Source organism: Canis lupus, chromosome 11 (assembly GCF_048164855.1).
Source record: "Canis lupus baileyi chromosome 11, mCanLup2.hap1, whole genome shotgun sequence".
Taxonomy (NCBI): Eukaryota; Metazoa; Chordata; class Mammalia; order Carnivora; family Canidae; genus Canis; species Canis lupus.
In genome coordinates, this window is record NC_132848.1 from 8,663,129 (window position 1) to 8,671,606 (window position 8,478).

The window sequence follows — 8,478 nt, forward strand, 5'->3', positions numbered from 1 at the left end:
GAGCAAATTCAGACTAGATATTGTCTCAGATTTACTCACCAGTAGGGGGCCCCTCTCTGTCTCTGACTTTTGCAAAGAATAACAATAAAATTGCCCTAAAAGTTTTTGAGATTCAAGCTTGATTCTAAATTGCCTTTATTCTGGGTTTTAAGCAAGACTGGAGATATTCTGAGGCCTGATGGAAATAAGACTAAAGAGATCTATTTAGGATGAAAAATGAGTAGAGAATAGTGAGCTATGGAAAAGTAGCATTTGTGACAATATTTTGTAGAGTCAATGGGTACCATGCCAGCTCTACTGGCAGTGACAAAAGGCCCTTGGCACAGATATTAGCACAACTTATATCAATACAGCAGGGCAGTATCAGTGTAGACATCTCTCAGAACCACTAGTAATGGCCTTACCTAGGTGCTGCACACAGAAGTTATGATCAGCAAAACAGTGAAAGAGAAGGCAAATAAATATCATAGCACATCACACGAAAACCACTTTTCAGATACGTGTCTATGCAGAGTGGATGGTGGCAAAGCCAGAGAAATCCTTCTTCTTTTTAAAGTGTTGTATTATTCAGTTTTTCCCCCAGATTGGAGTAATCTTGGAAACATGGTTTCCTTATAAAAGAAACATTTCTGAATGCAAATATCTTTCATCACAAATCTAGCATTTACTCTGTTGCATTTTCCCCCAAGCAAACGCTACCAATTCACAGATACAGAAATATGTCATTTTTATGCATAATACAATTTTTAATGACTGTGATCATTTATATTGGTATATATCAGAAATCTCTTAATACAAAAACTGTTGCGTTCATATAGTTAAAATTCTATCTGCAGCTCCCTCGTCTGTTCATTTTCTTTAATTGCAGTTTCCTTTCTGCCTTTTAGAATAATTTATCTTGACAGTATTGGGTTATTTCAAAATTTTCAAGGGATTTTCTTTGGACAATTCCGTTTCTGTTACCTAACATTTTTTTATTTTTGCTAACTTAAGCAGCTACAGCGTCAGAGCAAAGAACACAAAATCTATTACAAAGATTATTTAAATCCCTTTCATGAGGGCACCTGTGGCTCAGTCAGTTAAGCATCTGCCTTCTTCTCAGGTCCTGACCCCAGGGTCCTGGTATCAAGCCCCATGTGGGGCTCCCTTGCTCAGTAGGGAGTCTGCTTCTCCCCCTCCATCTTCCCCTCCCCACTGCTTATGCTCTCTTTCACTCTCTCTCTCTCTTACTCAAATAGATAAAATCTTTTATAAATAAATAAATAAATAAATAAATAAATAAATAAATAAATAAATAATTCCTTTCATCAACATTTATTTTAATCACAAGACACATTTCAAGCCTGTAATATTTTTAGTTTAAACTGAAAAATTGGCCCCAATCATTCAGATGCTGTATTTTTAGGCTGACTGTGTTACATATCTTGCACATAGTTCCACAACTGTATATACTTGTGGGATGAATTACACCACCAACTGTTGATCAAAACTTTCTCATAGTCAACGTTAAGGCAGTAAGCAAGGATAGTCCTGTGGGAGACTGTTGAGTTGGCTATGTTTGTATTATCACAGTGTCTGGCACATGACTTGTCATCTTGCCACAAGAAAAGTCCATTTGAGCATGAACTCATTTTGCTCACACCTGGTACCCTCACTAAAAATAGTGCTGAGCACTTAGTCATTGGGCAACACTTACTGGTTGAATGAATAAATGAGTGCTTAACACTATCCACCAGATTCCTGCTGCCTGCAGGATACAGATAAAACTCTTCATTGTTGAATACTTTGTTTTCAAGGGCGTCTCTACCTGTATCTCTTTTTCTTTTTTTAAGTTCGTAGTTTATTAATCCTCTCATGAAAAATCTGCACAATCACCACAGATAAAGCCACTGCAGAATCTTTACTCCTTCTGTTGTCCAATCTCCAGCTCTTCTTTTCACCAGCACCAACTTGGCTTTTGCAGTACCCCCTGACTCTCTTCATTCTGTTCTTGCATTCCTTTCACTGTTTTCTTGATGTCTTTTTCTTCTCATACAGGCCATGTCTTGCAAATCTATATTTGGGTTCATTTTTCTTTACATAATCCAAGGAATCATAAATCATGCCAAAGCCAGTTGTCTTGCCACCACCAAAATGGGTTCTGAATCCAAATACAAATATAACATCTGGTGTGGTCTTATACATTTTGGCTAGTTTTTCCCGAATTTCTGTCTTAGGTAATGTTGCCTTCCTGGGACAAAGAACATCAATAACCATCTGTTCTTACTAAAGTAGTTGGTTGGTCATGGACTTCCTGGTCTGGATAGTTACTGAGTCGTTCATGATGGCGGCTGAGCTTCAAGCAGCCAGAGAGGAAAAGAGTCTACCTGTATCTCTTAAGAAGACTGCTAATCCCTGTCCTTCGGAAGCATAACTGCTTTGCCCCAGCACAGTTCTTGGATATTCCAGAAGACATTTACAAACAATCTCTTGCTTGAAAACCAAAATTAACAAATCACCACATTGTGGATAGTTTTACTAGATTCATTCTCTGAAGGCAAACAAATTCCCAAGCTCTTGTCAGATACTTCTCCAAACATAATTGTATCAGTTAGCAGAAGCCAAGTAATGCTGAGGTAACAAACAATCCTAAACTCTTAGTGGCCAATAACACCTGACGTTAGTTTTTCTCACAGCAGTATATGTCCCCAGCTGATCGACAGTGGAGCTATGCATAATAGTCACCCTCAGTCCAGCAGCACCCAGGATGAGGGCAAAGGAACCATCGAGAACATGCCAGTCACAGTGACAGCAGAGAGAAAATGGTCTCCTAAGCTTCTGCCTAAACGTACTGCACAATGCTTCTGCTCAAAGTTTTATTAGCCAAAGCAAATTCTATTCACACCTCAAGTCATTCAACAGGCCAAGAATATATATTCTCCTCTGAGGAAGGAATACAAATATTGGTAAACAATAATACCTTCTACCACTGCCATGTACTGAAAAATAGAATGTAGAATGTCAAATCATTCAAAGGCATCTGAGTCTAAACCCAGTTATTCTCACAAAAACTAGGAAGAAAAAGAGCAAAACACATCATATGATTTTGTTTTTACCTGGATAACTAGAAATACAGGCTAAAAACTTTTTTTCACTAAAAACAAAACTTGTAACAACTATTATAAAATTAAAACAGGTACAGAATTTCTTCCTGATCATTGGAAACAATAAAAGCAAATTAAAGAAAATCTATATAGCGAAGATCAAACACAGAAGAAAGAACAAGGTTGCACAAAAGATAAAAAGCAAGACAGCAAAAGACTACACATAGCAATTACAACCACATGAACGAAAGCCTTAGAGTCCCATGATAAAAGGCAAATACTAGCTAAAAAATACAAACCAACTATGTGCTGCTTGATAGGCAAACCTAAGGTAAAGTTAAATTAAAAAGATAAAAATAAATGGGTGATTTAAGTTGTAAACCCAAACAAAAAGACGAAACAGAAATGGCTGTAGCCAGTGATTTCTACCTGTGTTATATTGGAGGACGTGAGGGCAAAGTTTGGACATGAGTTTCTGGACAGAAAGGTTAGCTATGCCAACAACAGCAGTTACAAAGATGGTGTCATGATTAGAAAGAAGGCTTGTATGCACAAGAATGTAATGGAGGAACTGAAGAGAAGTATTGATGGCAGCAAAATTACAAAAGAAGATGAAGCTTTGTTACTCCCTCTGACAGAGTTGGCCAGAGGAGCTTGAAATTGTAATCAGAGATGAACACATTTGTTTTACCACATCAAAAACAGGTCCTCTTATTGATGTAAATCAGTCCAAGGGTTCTGAAGGCCTTCAAGCATTTTAGTATTTAGGGGCAACTGGGTGGCTCAGTTGGTTAAGCCTTCAACTCTTGGTTTCAGCACAGGTCATGATCTCAGGGTCATGAGACAGAGCCTACATTGAGCTCTGCATTCACTGGGGAGTCAGCTGAAGACTCTCTCCCTCTGGCCCTCCCCTTGCTCATGCTCTCTTTAACATCAATAATTTTTTTAAAAACAAAAACCCATAAAAGATATGCAAATTTTATGGGTAAAATTATAAAGCTTTGTGGGAAGACATTAAGTTGAACCTAAATGGTATCTTACTATATACATTTCCTTTTGTGCTTCATTTTTGTCCCTCAATATTATGTTTTTCACATTTGTCCATTGACAGGTATATATCAGGAGCTGTGTCCCAGAGCATATCACGCATGGCCACAAGGGGACAAACACTGCAGCATTGCCTGTAATAGAATTAAATTGAGCACAGTTTGAATGCCCATAAATAGACTTACAAAGTCAATTATCCCTAGATTAGTCTATAAATGCCTTGAAATTCCAACTACAATTCAAGAGGGTTTTTTAGTGAAACTTGACAGGCTAAATCTAATATGTACAGAGAAAAGCAAAGTGCCAAGAACAGCCAAGACAATTTTTAAAAAGAAAAGAACAGATTAGAGACTTGTCCTAGAAATATGAGGCCTTATCATACAGCCATGGTAACTGAGACAGGTAGTATATAGTAACTGAAATGGTTACAGTCATAGAAATGACAGGAAAGTCAAAGAAATCAGAACTAGATCCACACATACAAGAAAGCCTGATGTTGCAGAGGAGGCATTGCAGGTCACTCATTTAAGGGTGATGTATCAATTATTACTGAGATAACTTGTAATATGTACAAGTGGGAAGACTCAATATTGCAACATGTCAACTCTACCCAAATTATTCTAGGAATCCAATATGATTTTAATTAACAGACTTATCCAACAGAATTACCCAGAGATAATTCACACATGCAGGGGATGCCTGGCTGGCTCAGTTAGTGGAGCATCCACCTCCTGATCTCAGGGTTGTATTTCGAGTCCCACACTGGGTGCAGAAATTACTTAAAAATAAAATCTTAAAAAAAAAAGAATGCATACACACATGCACACATACCAACCTATAAATGATTGATAAATTTAGCTATGTTCAAATTTAGAATGTCTTTACAATAAAAGATAATAAAAATAAAATTAATTGACCTGCCAAAAATCAGAAGAATGCTTTTGTCATAGATATTAAAAACAAAGGATTGCAACATAAAGTAAATAAAGAAGCCCATGATCAAAATTAAAAAATAAACAATGATTAGAAGACTTTTCACAATATACAGACAATTCACAGAAGAGGAAAATAAAAATAAATATATTAAAAGATACTTAACCACACTATTAACCAGAGAAATGCTTATTAATGCTTATCATTTTAGCCATCACATTGGTAAAATTAAAAAGCCAAATTAAATGTTTACTACTTGGTAATTAAAATGCCCCATACTCTCAGGACACATGGGTGGCTCAGTGGGCTAAGTATCTCACTCTTGGTTTCCACTTAAGTCATACTCATGGTCCTGGGATTGAGCCCCACATTAGCTTGTGCTGCGTGCAGAGTCACCTTCAGATTCTCTCTTCCTTCTACTCTGTTCCTCCCTCCCTCCCCGCGCTCTCTCTCTCTCTCTAATATAAATAAAATATTTTAAAAGAAAAAATGAAAATACCCCCACACTCTCCTGTAATCACTACTAGATTAAATAAAAACCCAAATAGCAAAGATTAAAAATATTGCACTTTCTAAATATGACCAGTGGTGTAGAAGTAAATTAATAGGTTTCTATGATTTCATTATTAAGAAGGAATTATAAAAAATTTAAACCAACTTTCCAATTGAAAAAGCTAGGGAAAAGGTAAAACAAATAAGAAAATGGAAGGAAGAAAAAATGCACAATCTAGTCATTGCAAAATAAAATAAAACAACTGATAAATCTAAAGATGGTTGGAAACAGAGGGGAAAACAAATAATAATCAAATATAAAATCTGAAAATTTTAATATAAAAGAAACCCTCCCAAAAGAGAAATCAGAATTTAGAAAAGGGATATATCTGAATATTTTTCAATCCTGATGAAGTAAATTGTTCTCTTGGATAATTGAAAGTGCCAAAACAGACTCGTGAAGTATTACAAACATAAATAAACCAATGAAATGTTATTAAAGAATTTTCTTCAAAAATAGTTCTAGGGCCAGGGAGTATTAGTGGAAAATACAATGAAACTGTCAAGGATTAAGTATTTTTCTATGCTCTATAAACTGTTCTAGGGCCTAATAAGAGCTGGAACGCTATCCAATCCATTTGAAGTAGCTAGAAGTAACCCTGGTATAAAACAAACACAGCTGAGTTTTTAAAAATAAAAGTAAACCTCAGACTACTGGATGTGCAGTATTAGTTGGAAGCATGTATTCGTGGGGGAAAACGTGATCAAGTTGAGTTAATAGCAATACAAATGCATGACGTTGATGGATTTAATGAAATATGAACAAGCCATCAAGACCTTGTGATGGGAGGAGTCAAAATTGAGGAATATACCAAATGTCAACATTCTTGCAAGCACAAAAATGAGATGAGCAAAAAACACAGAAAGGTTTAACTAAATAACACAAAAAGAGGTTAAAACACTTGTATCACTCTTAGGGCTCTTCAGGAGACTTCTCCTAGCTATTATTAGAAAACTAGCAAATGCAAATAAAATCAGTGGTAAATTAGAGATGGAGCCGCATGGGTTCTACCTGCCATGAATCACTCTCTGTGGCTATGATGCCCACCCAGAGAGCTTGTAGTAAAACAGAGCCCAAAGATACCCACAGCATTTATGCATGTAAAAGTAAAAATCTTAAATTGCTTTTGAATAAAGTTAGTGTGTTACATTTAATACATAAACAAAAATTGTAATGAAACATTACAGCAGTGATGAAGTTGCACATAGAGCTCAGAGGCTACTGGGGGCAGGGGCAGGAACTAGGGGCAGGGGCAGGAGTGAGGGAAAGATTGGCTAAGGAAGTGCTGTTTGCACAGAATCTGTTTCTACTCATCTACCTTCCGTGTCACCTCTGGGTTCTGTTGTCTCTAAATGTTAAATTCTAATTGTGTTTGTTTGACTTTTGTTAGTTGTTTAGTTGGTTGTTTAAAAAAAATTAGAATTTTCAGGGCCCCTGGTGGCTAAGTCAGTTAAGTGTCTGTCTTCTGCTTGGGTCAGGATCCCGGTATCCTGAGACCGAGCCCTGGCTTCCTGCTCAGTAGGGAACCTGCTTCTCCCTCTCCCTCTGCGGCTCCCCGTGCTTGTTCTCTCTCTCTCTCTCTCTCTCTCTCTCTCTCTCTCTCTCTCTCTCTCTCCCTCTCTCTCTCAAATAAATAACTAAAATCTTTTTTAAAATTACGATTTGGGGTGCCTGGGTAGCTCGATTGGTTAAGTGTCTGACTCTTGATTTTGGCTCAGGTTGTGATCTTAAGATCTTGAGATGAAGCCCTGCCTAGGGTTCCATACTCAACAGGGAGTCTGCTTGAGATTTCTCTCTCTTCCTCTGCCCCTCTCCACCCACTTACTCATGCTCTCTCTCAAATAAATAGATAAATCTTCAGAAGGAAAAAAAATTACAATTTGCTCACTATTTCCCAATGTCAATAAATTTCAGTAGACCTTCTACATTTATTTGTACTAGCATCATACCTCCATAGGAAAAAAAAATGTATTTTATTGGAATTGATTCCTATATAAATCCTATATATAAATCTAATATAGCTATAGTTAATGATTTACAGGTTGTTATATGGCCAATCCCTACTAGAAATATCTGGCTGTAAAAACAACAACAACAAAACTGTTTGAAACAAAGGCTTTTGGCCAGCCACGCTGAAAAAATTTCTCTCAGAGTAGTTAGTCCACTTTTTCAGTATTACTGAAACATTGATAAACTTAGGGAAGAATTTTGACCAGGTATCACAAGAAATTTGTACTGTGGATTTCTAAGAATAAATGTGTCCGATTTCTTTCGCAGCTGGCAGAAAGCATTAGGACTTCTTTCTTAATATTTTGTTGATTAATAATCCTTCCTCTTGGCAGACAGAGAAGAAAATTTCACCAAATAAAATTTTTAGACTTGCTTTAGTTTAATTCATCTCATGTTCCTTTGTACCTCCCCTCCTGCATTTTACCTTCCCAGGTCTAGTTCTGTATCCCTTGAGTTCCAAACTCTGAGGGTTCTTTACTTCATCTCTTTTTCCACACTGCTTCACTCCCCACCAATTCTCTTTGTCTTTCTCTCTCTTTCCATTCACCCATTCCAGCCTGAGGAGATTACAGTAATACACAGAAAGCAGCTCTCAGCCCTAGCTCACATATAAAGACAATGAGAAAAAAAAAAAATCTGCTATATTTAGATCAATTAAAAGATTCATTCCTTTGTAACCTAAATACATAACCATAATTCATTTTCAAATTGTACAGTCATTTGTAGTTTAAAGTGAAACAACACCTCTGGGATGCCTGGGTGGCTTAGGGACACCTGGGTGGCTCAGTGGTTGAGCGTCTGCCTCTGGCTCAGGGAGTGATCCCGGATTCCTGGGATCGAGTCCCGCATTGG

At 37.0% G+C, this 8,478-nt stretch overlaps 1 pseudogene; it reads right to left on the minus strand.

Moving 5' to 3' along the window:
* Nucleotides 1-2,001: 2,001 nt before the first annotated feature.
* Nucleotides 2,002-2,256, minus strand: LOC140642128 (small ribosomal subunit protein eS24 pseudogene; annotated as a pseudogene).
* Between the last annotated feature and the right edge of the window lie 6,222 nt (nucleotides 2,257-8,478).